Source organism: Microcaecilia unicolor, chromosome 1, assembly GCF_901765095.1.
Source record: "Microcaecilia unicolor chromosome 1, aMicUni1.1, whole genome shotgun sequence".
NCBI lineage: Eukaryota > Metazoa > Chordata > Amphibia > Gymnophiona > Siphonopidae > Microcaecilia > Microcaecilia unicolor.
Window position 1 is genome coordinate 501,769,540 of NC_044031.1, and position 23,078 is coordinate 501,792,617.

Consider the following 23,078-nt stretch of genomic DNA (forward strand, 5'->3'; position numbering starts at 1 on the left):
AAGACAGATGTGGGAATCCCTGGCATTGTTAAATGTTTCTTGTTGAGGGTTATGGTATCTATCCATTGAAGGGATGAGTTTCCTGCAAAAATGCGGTCTGTTTTGTGTCTTTTCAATGCTTACAGAATCTTGGATCGCTTTATAGTAGAGCCAGGATATCCCTCTGACATTCTATGAGACTAATCTTGTAGCATGATATAAGTTTAATTGTGAGAGTTATTAATTTTGCTGGATCAGATCTAAATCATATAAAATATACAGCTTCAAAGACTCTACTCCCCCCCCCTTTTCCTCTGGAAAACTACTAGCTGGGTGGTTACCTAAGCCCATCAACACCTATCCAAAGAATCAATCACAGAGACTACAGTAACAAAAGACAGTGAAACTCCACCTATTACTCAGACTCAGAAGCCCATCACCCTCAGACAATGGACCAGCAGATGTTCCTTTCAAATGACAGCTATCTCAGAGACTGCAGTAACAAAAGACTACACATCCACCTATTTTCAGACAAAGACTAAGCCCATCTAAGCTCAATCACTTTCAGACAATGGACTAGCAGATGTCCAGGCAGGAAGTCTTGTGATGTCATTGAGCATGTGACCTGTTGCCATGCTCCATCTCAAAGCCAGATGCCCAGAATTCAGCTACACAGGAGCTTTCTAATTGGACCAAGGGCAACCACATGACGTGAGTCTAATGCCCAGTTCAGACACTTTAAAAGCAGAGGCTCTTTCTTTAGAAAGAGTTCTTCCTGGCTGTTCCTGATGCTCATGCTTCTGTCCTAGTCGCTGCTGCCCTGAAGTGATTAAATCTAAAAGCAAGCTAGAATCCTGACTTCTCAAGCTGGACATCACATCCACCTAAAAGAAACTGCTTCAAGCTCATCAGACAGCAAATCTATAAAGAAACTTCCTGTTCCAGCAAGGATCTCCTGCATCACTCTCCATAGCAGCCTCCAACAATGTGAGTTATCTAGTTTCATTTACAATCAAACCTGTTATTTTGTAGCACACTTCCATTGGTAAGAGATCCTCTCTAAAATTGCCTCTCTATTGTAAACTTGTTACCTTGCCTGTATTAGAAATAAACATTTTCTTTTTAAAGTTAACTATCTGGCCTTTATATTGGGAAAAGCATATGTCCTCACATGAGCAACCTCCAAATGCTTTAAGCACATGTTCCTAAACGTACAATGCAGGTTAATGTAATTAATTCAAATTTAGTGTATTTACTTCCCCTTTTCCTTACCTTATAGGTATTTGGGGAATAATAAAACAGAATAGAATCAAAATATAAATACAGCACATGTTGCGACCACATGCTCTGAGCGATCCCCTCTATTCTTAAACATCATTTTGGAACTGTAACTTTTCCTGTAACAATCTTACCAATCTTACTAATCTCTTGTGTGTCATGTCTTCATCAGACCCAATCATCCTTCCTAGTGGACCAATGTACTCCATTTATAAAGTAACTAAGAACTGAGAACACAACTGCACCTAAAAAAATTTGTTTTCCTCTCCAGCACTGTCAGAAATAGCCTGTCTTGCAAATATTGGAGCCAATTCATAGGCTGTCCATGGGTGTTACCTCCATAAGGTTTCCTGCATTGTCTGAACTGCTATCCTTCCTTGCAAGTGGACAAACTGTGTACCATTTTATTGTCCCAGCTTTTTCCCAATAGACAAAGGGAACCAAGGCAATTGTCCCACAACATCAACAAGATTCTACCCTATCATCAGCAAAGAGGTAAACCTTACCGGATAGCCCTTCAGCAAGATTGCTTACAAAAATGTTAAAAGGAACCAGCCCAAGAACCGAACCTTGTGGCACACCATTGGTAACCTCCTTTTCCTCAGAATGAGCTCCATTTACCACTACCCACTGGCACCTTCCACTCAACCAGTTCCTAACCCAGCCAGTCACTCTAGGGCCCATACTAGGAGCACTCAGTTTTTTAATTACTCATCTATGATGAACCATGTCAAAGGCTTTGCTAAAATCTAAATACCACATCTAGTGCTCTCCCTCATCTGCAGATGGATGCCTCTGTATCCCTCAGAAGAGAACTGCCAACCATCACTGACCCAGCAACTTTGGGGATTTCGAGCGCCAATTCCTCCTCTCTCTGGGATGCTCTCACCTCCTCTACTTCCAGGGATGCATTAGATCTTCAGTTCAAGGGCAGGTGGAGTCATGATATCAATCCTGCAGGGTCTTGTGATTTAAGTCCAGCTGTCCTCTTTCAGCACAGCTTCTTCTTCCCCATTGCTGGAAATCTTTGATGCTTCATGAAGCATTTCATCGATGCATTTCTCATTTTCACAGATGCTTCTCAACCTTGCCACCTCCTCTCTGTTCTTTCACTTCTTTCCTAAGGGATTCAGTTTCAAGACATCTTGCACATGGAACCAGCCCTTCTCCTGGGATCACATTTTTTCTGTCTGCACAGAGGCAGAAGCCATAACTGGGGCAACAGCTTTGGTGACATGATATTTCCCAGCCATACTGCAGTTGCAGAAGTATTTGCACCTGTAGAAAGAAAATAGAAAAAGCCCTACCAAAGTCCTTGACTTTTCCTCAACTGTCCTATAGGATAACAATAGCAGCTATCTTCTTTTGTGTAAGGTCTATCCCTCAGAAGTGTGAGGACCTCAAAAGTGATTATTTAGGTCACGTTCCTTTTGAAGTGGAGGTAAAAAAGAAATCATGGAACAAGCAAGCAAAGAAGCTCCTTAAAGAGAAAATTAAACTAAGGGGTCCTTTTACAAAACCGTGGTAAAAAGTGGCTTGCGGTAGTGTAGGAGTGGGTTTTGGACGCCTTTTAAAAATTTTCCCCCGAAAATGGACGTGCGGCAAAATCAAAATTGCCGTGTGTCCATTTTGGGTGCCTGACCTTACCGCCGGCCATAGACCTAGCAGTAAGGAATCAGTACGGTAACGACCTAGGCGTGTCAGATGCCATTTGGCACACGTTCGCTACGTGCAGCAGAAAATAAAAAATATTTTGTGGACGCATGCCAAAATGAAATTACTGCAAGAGCCACACAGTAGTCGGGCTGCGCGTAGAAGCTTAGCAAAAGGGTCCATAAGTAGGGTTACCATATGTCTGTTTTTACCCGGACATGTCCTCTTTTTGAGTCATGCGAGGCAGCTTCAACTCTTGGTGGTCATTTTGAATCAGTGCCAGGACCGTCAGCATTGCAAGGGGAAGAGAAAGAATGCAGGGCAGCGCTCCGGGCAGGAAAGAGCGGGCTCTTTCCTGCCACAAGGAGTAAGGTAAGGGGAGGGAACTAGGGGATAGGACACCCTTAGGGGGGTGTAGGGAGCATGGTGAAAGGGGAGGGGTGATACGTGACAGGGGCGGGGTGGGCGGGGCACATGTCCTCTTTTTGGGGGACCAAATATGGTAACCCTATCCCTAAGTCCTCTCTACTAAAATAAGAAAACAAAAATAAAGCAAGTTTTCCCAGCAATATAAAATTAGAATTTAAATAAACCCTTTCTTAAATAAATCAAGTTCAGCACTTATTGCAAAAAAAAAAAAAAAGTCAAACAAATCTACTTCAGTCTATAATGTCTTCCTCCTAAATGGCTGGAGAGCCTATAAATCAAAAATCAGTCTTGGTGTGGGTGGAAGTTGGGGTTGGAAGGAGGGAATTAAACATTAAACAGAGACTTCCCTCAACTGGTATCTGTACTCTAAACTGATGTTATGCCAAACATTAAAATGCAACCTAAAATACTAAAATAGACTCTAAAGCACTATTTATATAAAACCATAACAGAGACTTAAAAGACTTCACTAAATTATTTCTTCTGAAGCGATTCTCCAGGTTGTCACTCTTGTCCTCCAGGTAAGAAACTTTTTATTGCAACTTAGTTTTGGTGACTTCAGCTGCTTGTAAATTATCCTTGATCTCACTGGTATGGTGCTTGTACTCATCAAACTCAAGCCCGAGACTATAGGCGCTCAATGTACAGCTTCCACTCTGTCCATGATTTGTTGTAACTTGGCAGCTAACATTGCCTTCAGTGCCCAACCAGGTAGAGCTGATCGAAGGGACTAGCTGCGGTCACCATCTTGGAAGCTGTGATCCATGTCTTGTCTTTATCTTTCTGCTGTGTCTTGGATGCCATTGCAGCGATTAATCTTCTAGGTCCAAAAACTGAAGGGGTAAGAAACCAACCTCAGCCCTTGACAGCAGGTTCAACTCCAATGTATGTGATTCCCTCTCCCCCCGCCCCCCCCAGATGCCTTAAGATGTTAAGTGGGATGCATCTTCTAGGTCCCATTTACTTCTCAAGGAAAACTGTCAGATACTTGCAGTGTAAATCCCTTTTGGAGGATCTAGATGAACATTGGTTAGCTTCTGTTGCTTCCAGTCAGTGTTCACAACTGGAACTTTACTGCCAGACTTCCCCTGGGACTTGATTTCTCTTTATTCCTCTTTACTGGTCAGGTCAAGCCAGCTTATGAAAATTGCTCTCTTTTTACAAGCCTAGCCACCTATGATATGAAGCAGCTCCCTGCAGCATCTTAGCACTCCAAAAGACCCGTTCAGCTTTAGCCCATTGTGAGCAACTGCTTCCACTGAAAATCCTCCAACACTCTAAGTCTAGGGCTCTTAGATGGAAGGCCGACTTCTAGTGGTAAAACTGTGAGACTACCATTAGGGGTCAGTGCTCAATGTTGAACCTGGAGCAAGATGGAGTGGGAGTGGAAAGGGACCATTTCTGCCCTTTCCCCACTAGTCTACCAAGGAGCACCTCCAGGTAAGTCCTGAGGGTGGCTGGGGGTCTAGGGAATGGAGAAGGGATCAGACAAAGGACCAGAAATGTTGGCAGAGTAATCATATTTTATGATGTAGTTAGGGCTGCTCTTGCATGGGAAACTGTCCCTGCAGAGGAAATCACAAGGTCTTTCTGTGGGGATTTCTTTTTTTTTTTCATTTCTTTTAAAGTTCCCATGCAAATGTCTTGTTAGCTTTCAAAGTAATAAGATAATACATCTGGATAATTTTGTGAGGAGTAGCTCTTAGGATTCATATTCTTTCCATGGTTGACGTGGCCTAGAGGCAGGTGTTATTAAAGTCCAATAAAGAGATGTCATGATTGATTTGAACAAATTCCTATGTTGAATTATTCATTCATTTTTCTGCTTTTTTTTCTTTTAATCTTTCTGTCTCGCTTACCATAAAAGTGAACTTGGGTATTTTATTTTTGTTTCTTTTGTGTTTTCTGATTTATTTCTATTAGTATGAATTATGCATTATTTTATTGTTTGTTTTACTGATGTAAACTGTTTGGAAAAACTGCAATTAAAAAACCAAAGAAATATAATTAAATAAAACCATTGTCTCCACATAAAGATAAACAGATGGCTTACCTTACCTCATGCCTGATATTCAGTGGCCCTATCTTTTAGGTAGATACACAGTCCTGAATTCAAATGGATAACTTGCCTAAGTAAGTTAGAACTATTATTTGTGTGGTCCCCTAAACTGATAAACTTATCCAAATAAGGGGTAATTCTATAAACTAGGCACTAACATTTTTGCGCCAGTAATGCGTGCAAATGTTCAGAATACTAGCATGACTATATTCCTATATGTGTCTTTGATGTTCACGTAAGAAAAACCTGGAGAGGGTCCACAGATGACTGATAAACAGAAGTATTTGTCGAACATTTCCACTTTTCCCTCACCATTTTCTACACTTTGGTCCTCAGCGCCTTTGAGTTTTGCAATTCCATCTTTGGTTTTCCTCCTTTCCCCAATATTCCTGAAAAAACTTTTGTCACCTCTCTTTACATCTTTAGCCATTTTTTTCTTGTATGTGTGCTTTTACCACCCTAATTTCTCTCTTTGGGGCCCTATAACTAAAGCTTAGTGTGCACGGCCATTTCGAGGGGGATCCCTTACCGCCACCCACGGCACCATGGGCGTAATTTGACAGGGGGGGGGGCAAAGGATGGGGCGGGGCATATTAGCATATTAATTTGCATATATATATGCAAATGAAGGAAGGAAGGGAGAAAGAGCTGGCTTTTTTGGGAATAACCATAATGAATATGCATGAGATATCTCATGCAAATACATTATGGTTATTCTCAAAAAAGCCAGCTCTTTCTCCCTTCCTTCCTTCCTTCTTTCCTCCTTACCCAGCACTCCCTCTTCCTCTCCAGTAGTATTTCCCCACCCCCTTTCCCATACCATGCCAGTGTAGACCTTAGAAATGCATAAGCTCTATATGTAGATCCTTCAAGAGATAGTGTGTCATGATTTAGGCTCTAAAACCCTTTCTTGTGTTTTGGTGCCACCTCAGTAAGGCCAACACACAATCTCTCCACTGCAAAACACTATACACAAACTTGTACAAAAACCCACTCATAACCTTACCAAACCATAACAGTACTAATTCCAAGGACAGGACGAGCTACAACCTTGTGCGTGGAAAGGCAGCACTGTAATTACACCGGGCTCTAAAACACCAGTACACTACCTAGTGACAAAAAAACAAAAAAGGGCTGCAAATACTACACACTAGCAGAATACTGCACCTTGATCACACATGAAAAACACATGACACAAGGAACTAGAAATAAAAAAAAATATGAAGGCAATATACTGAACTGGAAAGTTACCTCAAGAAGTCAGATTCGGCATGTAGCAATACTAGAGAAATTGAAACTTACATGCAAAATATCACAGATGCACATTTTCAAAAGCTGACGTATTCCAATTAATAAATTCTGAATAAAATACTTTTTTTCTACCTTTGTTGTCTGAGCATTTAGTTTTTCTATTCGATTTGGTCCCAGTGTCTTCTCTTTTATGCAGTGTCTTCTTTCCATTTGATATTTTTTCACTCATGTCCACCATCCTCCTGTGTCCTTTTGCGTCCTAACATCTGTAGCCCTGTCCCTATCCTTCAAGTTTTAGTATTTGCCCTCAAAGTGTTCCAATCCAGCCCTTAAATTCAGCAATTTTCCCTCCATCCATATCCAGCATTTCTCCTCACTCCCCTCCCCTCCATACACCCATGTGCATCTACTTCCTCTGTCTTCCCTCCCCTCCATCCAGGTCCAGCATTTCTCCTCTCTCCCTTCCCCTCTATCTGTGTGCATCTCCTTCCTTTGTCTTTCCTTCCCTACCTCCATCCTTGTCCAACATTTCTCCTCTCTTAACTACCCTCCACTCCATCCATGTCCAGCATTTCTCCTCTCTTCCCTCCCCTCCATTCATGTGCATCTCCTTCCTGACTTCCCTCCCCTCCATTCATCCATGTCCAGCAACTCTCCATTCTCCCCTGCCCTCTCCTCCATCCACCCATATCTAGCAATGTTCCTCTCCCCTGTCTTCTATATTCATCCATCCATGTCCAGCAGTTCTCCTCTCTCCCCTGCCCTCTCCTCCATCCACCCATATCCAGCCAAATTCCTCTCTCCCCTGCCCCAATTCATCCATCCATGTCCAGCAATTCTCCTGTCTCCTACACTCCCCTCCATCCATATCCAGCAACTTTCCATTCTTCCCTGCCCTCCCCTCCATCCATCCATATCCAGCAAATTTCCTCTCTCCCCTGCCCCCTCCACCCATCCATGTCCAGCAATTCTCCTCTCCCCTGCCCTCTCCTCCATCTACCCATGTCCAGCAACTCTCCATTCTCCCCTGCCGTCTCCTCCATCCACCCATATCCAGCAAAATTCCTCTCTCCCCTGTCCCCTCCACCCATCCATGTCCAGCAATTCTCCTGTCCCCTGCCCTCCATCCATCCATGTCCAGCAAATTTCCTCTCTTACCTTCCCCCTCCATCCATCCATGTCCAGCAATTCTTCTCTCTCCCCTGCCCTCCCCTCCTCTCCTCTCCTGTCCAGCGATCTCTTCTCTCCCCTGCCCTCCTCTCCTCTCCATGTCCAGTGATCTCTTCTCTCCCCCTGCCCTCCGCTCCTCTCCATGTCCAGCGATCTCTTCTCTCTCCCTGCCCTCCCCTCCATGTCCAACAATCTCTTCTCTCCCCCTGCCCTCCTGTCCTCTCCGTCCAGCGATCTCTTCTCTCCCCTGCCCTCCTCTCCTCTCCATGTCCAGTGATCTCTTCTCTCCCCCTGCCTTCCCCTCCCATCCATATCCAGCGATTTTCCTTGCCCTCCCTCAGCTCCCCGACAGCCCTCCACTCCATTCCTTCCACCCCCCCCCCCCGGCGCATATAACCTTTTTATTTTCAGTGGCAGCGATGGCAGTGAAGAAGAAAGCACTTGGGCTCACCTCCAACTTCTCCCTTCCCTCACACAGTGTCCCACCTTCTGCAATGATGCATTTCCTGTTTCCACGAGGGTGGGACACTGTGTGAGGGAAGGGGAAGCTGGAGGCGAGCCCGAGCGCTTTCTTCTTCACTGCTGTCGCTGCCACTGAAAATAAAAAGGTTAAACGCGCGGGGGGGGGGGGGGGGGAGGAACGGAGAGGAGGGCTATTGGTCGGGGAGCTGAGAGCGGGATGGAGGGAGAGCTGCCTGCATCATTGCGCCGGCCCTGCATTTGGGGGGGGGGCAATGCCCCCTCCCCCCCAAACTATATATATAATGTATTTCCTTCAACCCTGAGATGTTCCTGGACCAGCAGCTGATGAGATGAAATTCAGGTCACTTTTCTATAATAAATATACGAATAGACCAGTCTGTCCTTCTCAGGAACTCAAGAGTGACTGTCTTTTTTCTATGTTTGTGCAGCGCTGCGTACGCTTTGTAGTGCTATAGAAATGCTAAATAGTAGTAGTAGTAGTGTTAAAGTTTCCCTGTTTTCTCTGCCATCCACTAGGGCAGGTGCATCACTGGCTTTCTGCCACCTAGGTACTCTTGAGTAATCCTTTGATTTTAAAGTACTGGCTTGGATAGCATAACACTAGGCTTTTTAAAGTCTGGGCTATAAAGCTAAGGCTTAGACTGGAAGGCTTTCTCCTTATGACTAGGGTCAGAGGCCAAGGAGGAACAGGAACCTAAGACAGGGCTTCAACAGTGATTTAAGGTTTTATAGTCAGGGGAGTTTCCTTCCACCAACAGCTCTTCTCTCTGATTATAATATGTCACTCCTAGCTTCTATTTCTTTCTGGAAGAGGCCAGAACTTCAGATGGTTCAGTATTGCTCTGCCTACCTATCACTGAGGTCAGACAAGAGGTGAAATTCTGTTAAAGGTTAAAGTAGTGGCAATGGGAATCTAAACAGACACCCTTACTGCCAGATTACCAGCAGTTTTACATAAGCTAGTAATTGGTTGGTGGAAATGTGGCCTATACCAGTTCTGCTTTCTGCTGTTCCTGAAAGAGACAGGAGTGGTCTGGTGGAATTCTTACTCTTTCAAGGCTCATGGTCCTGGACACACTGTGATCTTTTTACCCCTCTAGCTATTCCACTATCACTTAAGTTATGGCATTTGAAATTAATGAATTATTCAGCAACACCTGTGAGGCTACTGGCTTCTGAAAAATACCAGATTAAAAACATAGAGAGCTGTTTGTCAAAGGGAATGCACGCAGAGAAAATAATTTTTATCTGCTCAGTCTCAAGATAATTTATTAATTTTCTGGGCAAAGGACAGAAGAAACAAGTGACTTGTCTACAGTGTCATATACTAATCAGTTAATAGTTTCTCAATAAAAAAACTCTTGCGCATCTCATAACTAGGGAACAAACTGGCAAGCATTCAAGTGTTGTGAAAACATATCCGAATTAATGTGTTTGACAAATACTTTTTCAGTTTTGCAAAAATTCTGGCTGTTGGGAATCAAACAGAGACATTTGCCAAATCAGCCATCTTGAATCTGCTGGAAGACAGAGGGACCCTGGCAAGAAAAGAGCTGTACTGATTTCTTTGCCATCTCTGCAGTGATGTGCTGGAACGGTTCTCCTAAGCTCCTTATTAAACTGTATTATGGAGACAGAGTGGAAAAAGTTTGATAGAATTCTGTTCTAAGAAACAGCAATCCCTGTATTCAGAGTAACTTAGGGGCCCTTTTACTAAGGTGTGCTGAAAAATGGCCTGCGCTGGTGTAGATGCGTGTATTGGAGGCACGCAGGCCCATTTATCAGCGCGCCTGCAAAAAAAAACAAACAGCTTTTTTTGCCAAAAATGGACGTGTGACAAAATAAAAGTCAACACGCACCCATTTTGGGCTTGAGACCTTACCGCCACCCATCGACTTAGCGGTAAGGTCTCACATGTTAACCGGGCGGTAATCGTCAGTGCGCGTACACTACCGGATAGTGCCACACGGTAGAAAATAGAAATTATTTTCTGCCGCGCGGGTTGGACGCACGTCAACATTAGAATTACCAGGGCACACGGTAGCCGGGCAGTAGTTCTAATTTGACGTGCGTTGTACGTGCATAGGCACCTACACATCTTAGTAAAAGTGCCCCTTTGTTAGTAGGTCAGAAAGCAGAGAAAGAGAAAATGGATAGAGAAATTACTCTGGGGTCCTTTACAAATGTGTGCTAGTATTCTTAGTGCACGCTAGAGATGCCCATAGAAATATATGGGCGTCTCTAATATTTAGTGTGTGCTTATGTTTAGCACATGCTAAAAATGCTAGCTCACCATTGTAAAAAGACTTCTCTATTTGTAGTAGTTAGGCCCAATTTACAAATCAGGCAATAGCAGGACCAAAAAAATAGAGCATCTTTTACCCAAGGATTACTAAAGCTTAGTGCACGCTAAATGCTTTGTATCCTATTTTATACCTATGGCCACATGGCACTTAGCGTCAGGGGCGTAGCCAGACACCCAATTTTAGTTGGGGCTGGGTCCAAGATGGGTGGGAAGAAGAACTCCATTTGTCCCACAGGTGATTTGGTCTCTCCCTCTCTCGCCTGCATGCCATATGGTCTCTCAAACATCCCCCCACCTCCTACATACCTTTGAAATAGCAGATTTCCACCAGCAGCGAGCAGCAACTAATACACACATGTTGGCCCCACAGCCTTCCCTCTGATGCAACTTCCTGTTTCCGCATAGGCGGGAATACATCAGAGGGAAGGCAGTGGGGCTGGTGTGAGCAGTATGTATCAGTTGCTGCTCAATGCAGGCAAAGATCTGCTATTTACAAGGTATGCAGGAGGGACAGTCGTTGGGAGGTTTTGGCTGGTGGGGCTTGGGGCTCCCTGCTAGCCACATCATAGGTGTGCTGCTACTGGGTGGGCCTGAGTTCACTGCTTAGCGCATGCTAATGTCTGCTAGCGCAAACTAATCTTTAGTAAAAGGGCCACTTATTTTCCTACTACTTCAAGAATGGAAACATATCCAAAGGGAAAGAAATTGCACAAGAAAAGACTTCTGCAAATGGAACTGTCTGATTCCCCCCCCCCCCCCCACCCCCAAAGTGGATTATTTAGGAATTTTGCAAAAATTACATTGGGCTTTTTTTCCTCAAATTTTTCCTTGCAAATATTTTTTTCCCTCCCCTGTGGAATTTTTCCCTTTCTTTAAATGAAAACAGTCTATATGCATTCCCGATGTGGAGCCGAAAAGTATGCACTGATTTCCTGATTTCCATTTATACCCAATAACATTTACACCAGATCTGAGTCACATGTGTGAGCTAGCTGCACATTTGGACCCGGATTTTGGTGAGGTAATCGAGAGAGCAAATTAGAGTTTTGTAGCTTGGCTCCTTAATTAGCTTACCATGGGCATTCAGTTTTGTGAAATCTAACACGTGAAAGTTGCAAAGTGCATCATCTGTGCTTGTGGAGCTCTGGTGATGCTGCTCTTCTTTTGCATATTCATTTTTATAAAATGACTATTTCTACTGTATGTACCACCACATAAACAGTTTATCTTAAAGGTACGTTATGGAAGGCTCCAAGTTCAGTGAGTCTTTTGTAAAATACAAAGCTCATTGTGAAAGTCTCAGCTTGGACGTCTCTTTTCCTATGTAGTAAACCTGTGAAAAATCAGGCTTTTATTTCTTCTGCTTTGGCAGTAGTCATTGTAACATTATCATGGACCCACTTGGGGGGAAGGGGCAGAGGTACATGGTCTTAAATGCCCCCGGAATTGTACAGGTTGTTAGAATGAGCCAAAAGCCAAAGAGGGGACCATCCTCAGCTCACAGCTTGGATCCTACTCGTGGATCTCAGTCCTAAAAGTGTTTCTTTTTTTTCCCACACTTTTTGCTGCTTGTTATTTCTTGTTCTTCAGTCATGTCTGTAGTATTCTGTGTTGGATGTTATGTTGGTGCCAAACACTTGAACAAATGTCTGTGTTTTATTTTGTGGTTGCCAAACCTCCACCTCCTCCCGCTCTCCTCCATTTGAAATACATACTGCCCCTTTAAATTTGGGCAAGAATAATAAGGTAGGGCACAGTATGTTTGCTTTGAAAGCAAGATAATGACCAAAGAACATTTGTCTTTTGATCCCCTATAGCTCATAAATACTGAGTATAAGCGGCTCCAGCATGAAGGCTGTGGTGAATGAAGGAAACAATTTCATCCTCTTTATCTTTCAAACCAGTGTGCACTGGAACAATAGCTGGTCTTGTTCTCCTGGAGAGTGTCTGTTCCTGCCAGGGCAGTAAGAGCTCTCACTACCAAACATGGCCTGAACCCTCCTCCCCCATCCTTCTTCTTTTCCCCATCCCCAGACAAGCGCTTCTCTATTCATGGGAGCCAGTATCAGTTACATGAAACATTTGGTTTCCAATGGAGTATTTGTACTGGAAAGCAAAGCTCTGTTTGGGTAGCCACAGAGATCCCAAGCAGTGATGTTCACCCTGTATATTTCAATCTGGTTTTGCTCCCCCCCCCACCCCCCATCTCCAGCCTAGAAAAGGACAATGGAGACAGACTGAGCTGGAGGCAGCTGTTAGAGATCTATAATTTATGATGATTTCCCTACCAATCAGGGTTTGGGTTACAAAGGCATCTCTCCTCCTTTCCCACCTGCTACTTCCCTTCCTTATCACAAAGCAAACAGCGAAAATATTGAAAAGCCAAAATAAAATGGAAAGAAAAAGTGAATGCAATTTTACTGTGCAGGTATAGAATGTGTTATCACAAACCGAGGCAAAGTAACCTCCATGGAAATGCGTGCACTGCAACCTCCCTGCCACACAGCATTGCACACACTGTTCAGCTTGATCTGAAGACCCATGAGAGCAGTACTGCTAAGACATGTCTACTTAGCTTACACAGTGGCTGATGGAAAGGTGAAAGGGTAATTACAAAAATACATCTTAAACTCAGCACCAACACTCGTACATTTTTAATTACTTCCCCACCTTCTCTCACCCTCAAGACTTTCAACTTGAGCTTATCCTTTCACTATCCTGACAAAATTTGAAAGACATATTTTTTGTTGAAATGATAATAAAAACATGAGAGGTTCACAGAACAAGTTCACAGTTGTTGCTGCCAAGGCATCTTGCTGTAGGACTAACTAGACACAAATTTGGCCTTGGAGACTATCAGGCTTATTTTCGAAAGAGAAGGTGCCCATCTTTCGACACAAATCAGAAGATAGGCGTCCTTCTCCCAGGGTCGCCCAAATCGGCATAATTGAAAGCCAATTTTGGGCGTCCTGAACTGCTTTCCGTCGCGGGGACAACCAAAGTTCACAGGAGCATGTTGGAAGCATAGCAAAGGCGGGACTGGGGCGTGCTTAACACATGGGCGTCCTCGGCCGATAATGGAAAAAAGAAGGGCGTCCCTGATGAGCACTTGGCCGACTTTACTTAGTCTATTTTTTCTTGCGACCAAGCCTCAAAAAGGTGCCCGAACTGACCAGATGACCACAGGAGGGTCTATGGTAGTTCAACGTGCAGGACGTCAGGACGACTCACAAAGAAGAAACAGAATCCTAGGCTTCCATATCAGCTGCAGCAACGCGCCGGCCTGGAGACCGGCTGAGGAGGACTTCGGCTGGTGGGGGTTGGGGACCCCCGCCAGCACAGGTACCTGTTGGCGGCGGGAAGGGAGGTATCGAAAGGGGAGGGGGCCGGGGGGGGGGGGAAAGGTGGCAGGGGGGTCCGCAGCGCTGGGGGGGGGGGGGCTAAAATGTGCCTCTTCACCTCAGGCTCTGGCCCCCCTCCCGCTGAAGTCCGGCTACTCCCCTGCTCGGGGCTATTTCCTTTAAGGGCCTTGAAGATCAGACATAGAGTTTTAAATTTACTGATGCTTAGTATAAGGACCCCATAGTTTGCAGGTAGTCATTGGGGGATAAATGTCACCAGTTCTTCTTTTACCATGACGAGGTTTATTTCTTCTCACTCTCCATAATGTGGTCTTGGAACTAAGATGATTTCTTTCTTTTTTTTTTTTTTTTAATATAGTTCTGTTGAAATATTCTTGGATGATTATTGTCTCGATTTTTCTTATCTCTTTTATTGGATGTATTAAATTGAAAACTTAATTAAAAAATTAATTATCCCTCCCTGGACAAAACAAAGGAGCTTGATCAGTATTGGGAGTATTCTGTCATGTCCCCTACCTCAATGCAAGCAGCGTCTTTGGGCTGCACAGTGTCCCGTCAACACGCACACTTGACTGGCACACCCCTGAGCCATGTGTGTGTAGTTCTTCTCTGGCTTTCAGGCTCCTTGATTGCTTTGCTTCCACACACCTGAGTCTGCTCTCTTTCTCTGCCTGGCTTCCCTTGCTTTTCTCCTATTGGTCTTCTGGTTCCTTCTTCCCCTGCTCTTGTCCTATGGCTGTGCTCTTTCTCCCTGCTGGTCCCTGCTGATGTCAGATGCCAGCACTTTATCAGCTGAGCTCTTCCTGGACTTCATGTTTCGGCTTCTACTTTGGTAGGTGTTACTTGCTCAGTACTGTCCTTCTTCTCTACTTTGTCCCTCGTTGCTGACTTTGCCTGTACCTGGATTACTCTCTTGCCTGTTGTTTGCCTATACCTGGATTACTCCCCTGCCTGTAAACATCGCCTGTTCCTGGATTACTCCCTTGCCTGCTGCCTGCCTATTGACTTTGCCTGTACCTGGATCACTCTCTTGCCTGTTGTTTGCCTATACCTGGATTACTCCCCTGCCTGTAAACATCGCCTGTTCCTGGATTACTCCCTTGCCTGCTGCCTGCCTATTGACTTTGCCTGTACCTGGATCACTCTCTTGCCTGCTGCCTGTCTGGACATTATGTTCACCACCCCGCTTCCTGCTCCCTCTCGTAAGCCCTGCAGGCCGCCCGCATGTAGGGGCTCAACCTCTGGGGCACGGCAGTCAGCGCAGGTGAAACCCAGGGTTGTCCGGCTGCCAAGCAGAACCTGGTCCGAGTACTGGGCTCAGCAGCACTCTACATGGTACAAGAACTCACAAGTCTGACATATTCAGCACCTACTTGCACCCATAGAGTTGGCTTCTGTGGAGAGAGAGAGTACCTTGGAGGAGTGGGATGGGAAGGAAAGGGACAGGAAGAGTGCATGGGGGAAGAGGAGGAGAGCAAACAGGACAGGGTGTGTTTGAGTGGGTGGGAAGAGAAGGACAGGGCAGCAGAGAGGAGGGGGCAGGGGGGGACAAAATTCCCTGGGCCTCCAAGGGGGGCCTGGCACCACAGTCTCACCTGCCTGCCCTCGGTTGCATTGACAACCCCTCTCCGTACACCACAGGACCCCCTGCATTCAAATCGATTCGGCAGCTCCTCACCTCCATGTGAAAGCGCAGGGGCAGATTGCCTCCCTTCGGGCCTTCCCTCCTTTGGTCCCGCCCTCGTCTGATGTAACTTCCTGTTTCTGCGAGGACGGGACACAGGGAGGGAAGGCCCGAAGGGAGGCAATCTGCCACTGCGCTTTCACACGGAGGTGAGGCACTGTGATTTGAATGCAGGGGGTCTGGTGGTGGACAGGGGGTGCTGTCGACGGGGCTGAGGGTGGGCGGGTGGAGACTGGGGACTGTGGCGTGGTGACCTCAGAGAGGGTGGGGGCAGGGGCCGCCCCAGGCCCGGCCCAGTCTCTCAGCGGCCCTGGCGTGTCCACCCAGTGGTAATTTCAAAGTTAGTGTGTGCTGTTTCCCGTGGTAGCAAATATTTTTCTATTTTCTACTGCGGGGGCATTCCCAGCAGTAGAAATGGCAGTGCGGCCACACTGGCACATGCTGCATGAGTCCTTACCAGTAGGTCAATGGGTGGCGGTAACGGCTCAGGCAGTAAATAGCCATACGCTGTCTTTGATTCTAGCGCATGGCCATTTACTGCCCCCATTTTAAAAAGCCTTTTTTCCCCGCTGCAGTAAAAAATGGCCCAGTGAGTGCCAAAAACATGCACCCACACTACCGCAGGCCACTTTTTACCGCGGCTTAGTAAAAGGACCCCAGCGTGAGATTGGAATTTGCACCTGCTACCCAGAACATCTTGGTTTCAGAAAAGTGAGTGCTCCACTATTGGGATTAGGGAAGGTCACCACCTTATTCCCCCAGTGCTTAATGTCTTCCCTCCCCCCTCCAAAAGCCAAACTGGAAAATGCTTCTAGAATGACCTAGATAGACATTTGCTGCTCCACAATCTCTATGTCCGTGTGCCTGGTTTGACTCATTGATATTTTATACATTTATTTTTCTAAAATGGATGGTTGTGGCACGTGTAACCAGGGCATAAACGCCCCTTTCTCTATCTATTTTAGAATAGGCTCTACTTTGGGAAATCCTGTTCAAAAATACTAGAGGAGGCTTGAGATGTACCTGGACATCTCAGTTCTGGTTTGATTGAACGTCCTTTCTAAAATGCCGCTCTAAGTTTTTGTAGATGTGTGTATGTTATATAAAAGGAGAGTATGTATTAAACTTCTGACATTGGAGCATTGGGATGGGTGGGTATTTATGGGAAGGGGGTCCTGATTGTGACTGAGACCACTGTGAAGAAACAACACGATGTGTCTTGGGTTTGTAATTGTGATTGGTGATTCATTGGGAGAGATGATGGGGGAGGGGGTCTCAAGAAACCCGGTGACTATTCCATACACACCAATAGACCAACCACTGTAAAATACAGCATCATACAACCTTGTAAATGTAATTGAATCAATGTAATCGCTAACAACTGTTAAATGTAAGCCACATTGAACCGAAACTCGTTTTTGGATAATTGTGGGCTACAAGTATGAATAAATAAATAAATAAATAAATGTACTACATGAGAAATCAATTTGTATGTTCTATTCTTGCTACCTTTGTGGTCTTTGATGAAGAGTTATACATATATAAAAAGGAGAGTGCTCTGCTAAAAGGATCTGCTGCATTCTGTTGTGGGAAGACCTGCCTCTTGTTCCTCTGCACATGGTAACACTGCATCACAGGTGTGCCATTTGTGGGCAGGACACGCTTAACCATTAGGCAAGACTAGGTGGTTGCCTAGGGTGACAGCTTTTGCGGGGATGGAAAGAGCTACTGCAGTCACAGGAAAATAATAGATCCTGGCAGCTTCACAGATGCAAAGAACTATCAGCACATTCTTTTACCTGTAGGGAGGGTAGACAATTTTCAAATAGCTCATTTACCTGGTTAAAAAGCTTTGGAAATCGCCCTCAAGTTTTTAAAGGATTGTTGCAGGAGAGGTGGTATTGGTATGATCAAGAATGTTGAGCTTAATTATCAAAATCTCTGAGGGGTGAGGAAAGGACAGGATGGTGAGCTTGAAAGGTAATGAAGGGAAGTGGGGAGCGGTGTAAAGATGAAGATTCACCTAGGGCACTTAATATCTCTGCATTGGAGACAGACTGAAAGGAAAATGTTAGGAGAGACAGGGATCACTTGATAAATGCATTGTCCACTTTTTGCCTGCACTTCCTTTCCCTTTTTGCAATGGCTGATCACTTTATCTCAGTGATCATCAGTTTAAGAACACCTTGTGCCAGGCAGGCAGCATAGAGGAAGCAGGAGGAATGGCTTCTGAGTGCGCAGCTATTTCTCCTGTCTCCCATAACTCATTGCTTCTCTGAGAAGAAAGCTGACAGAAATGTGGGAATAGGGCAGACCAGCAGTATGCTCAAGAGTACGTTAGAACACTTAGGCGCCAAGTGAACATAAGAACATAAGAATATAAGCATTGCTATGCTTGGACAGACCAAAGGTCCATCAAGCCCAGCATCCTGTTTCCAACAGTGGCCAATTCAGGTTACAAGTACCTGGCAAGGTCCCAAAACGGTACAATACAGTTTATGCTGCTTATTGTAGAAATAAGCAGTGTATTTTCCCCAGGTGCATCTTAATAATAGCTTATGGATATTTCTTTTAGGAAGTTATCGAAATCGTTTTTAAACCCTGCTAAGCTAACTGCTTTTACCACATTCTCTAGCAACAAATTTTAATTACACGTTGTGAAGACATATTTTCTCTGATTTGTTTTAAAATTACTACTTTGTAGCTTTATTGAGTGCCCCCTAGTCCTAGTATTTTTGGAAAGAGTAAACAAGTGATTCACGTCTACCCGTTCCACTCCACTCATTATTTTCATATATCATATATCATATATCTCCCCTCAGATGTCTTTTCTCCAAGCTGAAGAGCCCTAGCCGCTTTATTCTTTCCTCATAGGGAAGTTGTCCCATCCCCTTTATCATTTTCATCACCCTTCTCTGCACCGTTTCTAATTCAACTGTATCTTTTTTGAGATGCGGTGACCAGAATTGCACACATGGTGTGGTTGCACCATGGAGCGATACAAAGACATTATAACATTCTCATTTTTGTTTTCCATTCCTTTCCTATTAATACCTAACATTCTCTTAGTCTAAGCTCACAGGCACATAACTGCCATTTCACCCCCATTTTGGTACTTAACTTCAATTTCAGCACCAGAAGTTAGGCGCTAGCTTTTGGTGCACTACATAAAATTAGGGGGCTAATGCTGAAAATCATTGTTAAGCGCCTAACTTTTTTTCCCCTCAATCTGCCCCTGTTGCCACCTACTTTTTAGGCTTCTAAATTTAGGAGTTTAATGAAATGTTGAGTACCTAGGCACTCAGTCCTAGTAATTTTTATAGAGGCCAATTTGGGAACATAACTCTCAAAGGGGCCCTTTTACTAAAGCTTAGCATGTGCTAATGGAATTAGCGCATGCTACAAGCTAAGAAGCCTCTTTTTTTATACCTATGGGCTTCTTAGCATTTAGCTTGCACTAGTTTTGTTAGTGTGTGTTAAACTTTAGTAAAAGGGCCCCAAAGCATACATCTTTCAAATATGGAGGAGTGGCCTAGTGGTTAGGGTGGTGGACTTTGGTCTTGAGGAGCTGAGTTCACTTCAGGCACAGGCAGCTCCTTGTGACTCTGGACAAGTCACTTAACCCTCCATTACCCCATGTAAGCCACATTGAGCTTGCCATGAGTGGGAAAGTGCAGGGTACAAATGTAACATCAGGCCCATTATTTTTTGTTCTTTTGTGCCTTTTTGCTTCATGTCTGAAAGTTTAGTCCCTGAGTGCAGGCTGTCCGTATCCGCTAGGCAGGGGTGGCCCAAGGCAAGATGCTGCCTGTCCCCCCCCCCCCCAGGCTGAGATGCCCCCCCCCCCAGCCAAATTCTGGCATCTCCCCCTTCCTTCCTCCACCCTGTTCCTCGAGTTTACCTTCTTTCTTCATGTTCTAAAAGCCAGCGACGGCAGTGATTCCCACACACTGCCCTGCCGCCGGCACTGGCCTCTTCTCTACTGCGGCCACCTCTGAGGAAACAGGAAGTTACATCAGAGTGGCGGCTACAGTAAAGAAAAGAGTCAGGTTCCAGCAGCAGGGGCAGCTTATGGAAATTGTGCCTGCTGCTGCCGGCTTTTGCAGATACTATTAACGAATGTTCCATGACACCTTTTTAACTCTACTGTTACTTGTGGAACACATACATATATAATACACACATATGGCACATTTATTTAACACTCGGGTGCAGATACTATTTAAAAAATGCAAGCAGACTGTTCCACTGAAAACGTAATGCAATGACAGATCCAGACCTGCCAGAACATTTTGAACTTTAAAGGTAGGTGCTCCTTTCTGTGCACTGCATGGAATGCTCATTTTAATACTAATAAGCTCATTGTAATACATTTGTATAGGATTATTAGTAGCTGCTACCACAAACAGTAAAAGCAATGCAGAACCCCTTTGTACATTAGACACTGAATAACGTACACACTAGACAGTCTAAATCAAAGGTTGCAAGCATAGTAATCTTTGAGAATTCCCCCCTAGGTGCCCCGTTTGCTGTTCTCTGTTCCTTCACCACTTAAAGAACAATATTTATTTTATATATGGCAGACTACTGACCCCAAAATTCTCAACCGGGATATTGAATGGCAAGTATATTTGTAAATGCAGATGTACATCCTATATAATAAAACTCACCCTCAACGTTCTGAGGACACTGACGTCACTGTCAGGTCCTCCGGGCACTTCCTTCCGGTTCGAAGCCTTCGTGGTGGTGAAGCCACCGAAAACAGTGTTGGGGCCCCGCCCTCGCGTCAAACGTGATGACATCGAGGGCGGAGCAATGTCAGCAGATTGAAGGTGGCGTGTCGAGGTCCGCAACAATGGCGGATGAACGCCGACGGGGTGAGTAGGGAGGGGGGAGGTCTGGCCAGAAACCGTGCTAGCGCCCGTTTCATTGCCGCAAGAAACGGGCATGTTTTACTAGTAAGTACATAAGTAATGCCACACTGGGAAAAGACCAAGGGTCCATTGAGCCCAGCATCCTGTCCACGACAGTGGCCAGTCCAGGCCAAGGGCACCTGGCAAGCTTCCCAAACGTACAAACATTCTATACATGTTATTCCTGGAATTGTGGATTTTTCCCAAGTCCATTTAGTAGCGGTTTATGGACTTGTCCTTTAGGAAACCGTCTAACCCCTTTTTAAACTCTGCCAAGCTAACCGCCTTCACCACGTTCTCCGGCAACGAATTCCAGAGTTTAATTACGCGTTGGGTGAAGAAAAAATTTCTCCGATTTGTTTTAAATTTACTACACTGTAGTTTCATCGCATGGTCCATGTTGGGGACTTCAAGTTTCTGGTTTGATGGCATCTACTATAGAGGATATATGAGTATACATACTTCTTTTGAAAGATTTTTCAGATAAGTAATTTGTTTTATTATATATATATATATATATATATATATATATATATATATATATATATATATATATATATATATTATTGTACAGACAGATTGGTATTTTAAACATTTCTGTGTGATTAAAATAAAACTTGTTTCATGTCTTTGATGAATCTCATTCAAATAATGTGTTTCTCTACGATGAGCACTCAAAATATATATTTTCTTTTGGTATATTCTGCACTTCTGAGGCTGCCCTCATCCCCTCAGCGAGAGGCCAGTATGAGACCATCTTGGCTTTCTTAGGCGCTCTAGTGTTGTTAATGACGGACCATGAGCTTAGAAGCTGCAGACTAGGATACCAATGTGGTTTAAAAATGGCCATGTAAGGTTAAACCACAGTCACTGTGGTTTCAGACAGTAGTGATTAGTCACAGGGAGTGATCCATTTATAGCACAAAACCTCACTTCTTATGTTTAAAATGATAGTACCCAGAGGTTTAGGACAGCCTGATTTGAAAACATATGTCCGATCCCAAAGGACACAGAATGTAAATTTGAATGAGTAATGCTTATATCCTCAAATTTTCTCTTTGAAAATCTACTTTAAAGAAACCATGCTTAATGTAGCAAAGACAGGGATTCAAGGAGGCCTGTTGTGTCATCACTCAAAGTGAATAAGCAAGCAGAGAGGAAGTCCCATAAAACAAGGTTGCTGAGAGACTGGGCCTGAGGTAAACAATCCTAAGGGCCTCCCCCACACCCCCCTGCACCCCCATGTCATCAATCAAAAGTAAACATTTTGATATTCATATTCCCCATAAATTATATTAGTTGTTTTAGTTTAAATTTCTACACTCCCCACAAATTAGTTGCTTGCTTTTAAATTCAGAAATCGGACTGCTACTTACTTACTATGGCCGTAGTAGTCTTCTTGAAGATGTTAAGAAGGTCACAGCTCTTGGTACAGAGCAAGTTCTGTGTGTCTGGCTCTGGGTGGGCAAACTCAATGATGACTTAGGCAGCTGCCTCCTCTCTGCTCTGTCTGACTCTGTTGTTACCTAAGGCCCCAAGATGAGAAGGGGAAATGGAAACCACCAGATGTGCTGTGCCTGTGAGTTTTGTGGCTCCCACAGAGTCCTTATCTGTGTGTGCACTCTCAGCCCAGCTGGCGCTGCCTCTATTCCTTAATCCTCCTCAGAGCATCTTCTCTCATCTTCTGCTGCTGTGCTAATGCTTGTTTGTGCTGTCGGCCGCGGGACCCAGATTATTGTGTTAACCACATTAACTGTTCTCTTCTGACTGCCACCACAGATCCTCTTCCTGCTACAGCCTCCCCTGTGAAAGCAGGAAGTACGTCGAAATGAGGAGGTGGAACAGGCAGGAAGACAGAAGGACCTGCGGTGGCACGGCAGAGAAGACTTAATGTGTTAAAGCAATAGGTCCCGGTTGGCACACAAGCATGAAACGTGATGTCACTGGACTAATGGAGCCGTCTTCTGCCTGCGCTGGAAGCTTTGCTGATGCAGCACCGGACTCCCCCCCCCTTTGGAGGCTGGGCCTGAGGAATCTTGCTCACCCCTCTTGGCGGCCCTGCCATAAAAAGCCAGAGGCTTGGAGGCAATTTAAAAGTGTTTGAGGATCAGTGAAAGGGAACGCTAGCAGGCCATCTTTTGAACAATGGAATGCTTCATCATTTGAATAAGTCATTCTCTTTCAAGCCAGTATAGTTTGTGCAGCAGTTCTAGAACCTTCACTACTCCACCCCTGCAACTTCCAGAATAAGGGTTGTGCTTTCCCTGACTCACTGACAGGGTGGGAGAATCCAGCCCTTGGAGGGAAAATTGGGCTAGTATATAAATACTTAGCCCAGGGGAGGGACCTTTTACCAGGATAATGTTAGGGGATTAGGCTTAGCTCTTACCTCACCAAGATCCATCTATTGAAGAGAGAGACGGTTCCTGACTAAAGCACCTGGAGAAGGGAACAAAGGAAAAGCAAGTACCAGAGCCTGCTATGCTATTGCACTTGCTGCAGGAGAAAGTTG

The 23,078-nt window shown here is 44.7% G+C and overlaps 1 long non-coding RNA gene across 1 annotated transcript; it reads right to left on the minus strand.

Annotated features, from left to right (window-relative positions):
- Positions 1-2,281: 2,281 nt before the first annotated feature.
- LOC115460374 lies at positions 2,282-21,682 on the minus strand. The gene is made up of 3 exons (XR_003940472.1): positions 21,669-21,682; positions 18,268-18,269; positions 2,282-2,369 (listed from the first exon to the last, which is right to left on the minus strand). It is a non-coding gene; the product is annotated as an uncharacterized LOC115460374 (long non-coding RNA).
- Between the last annotated feature and the right edge of the window lie 1,396 nt (positions 21,683-23,078).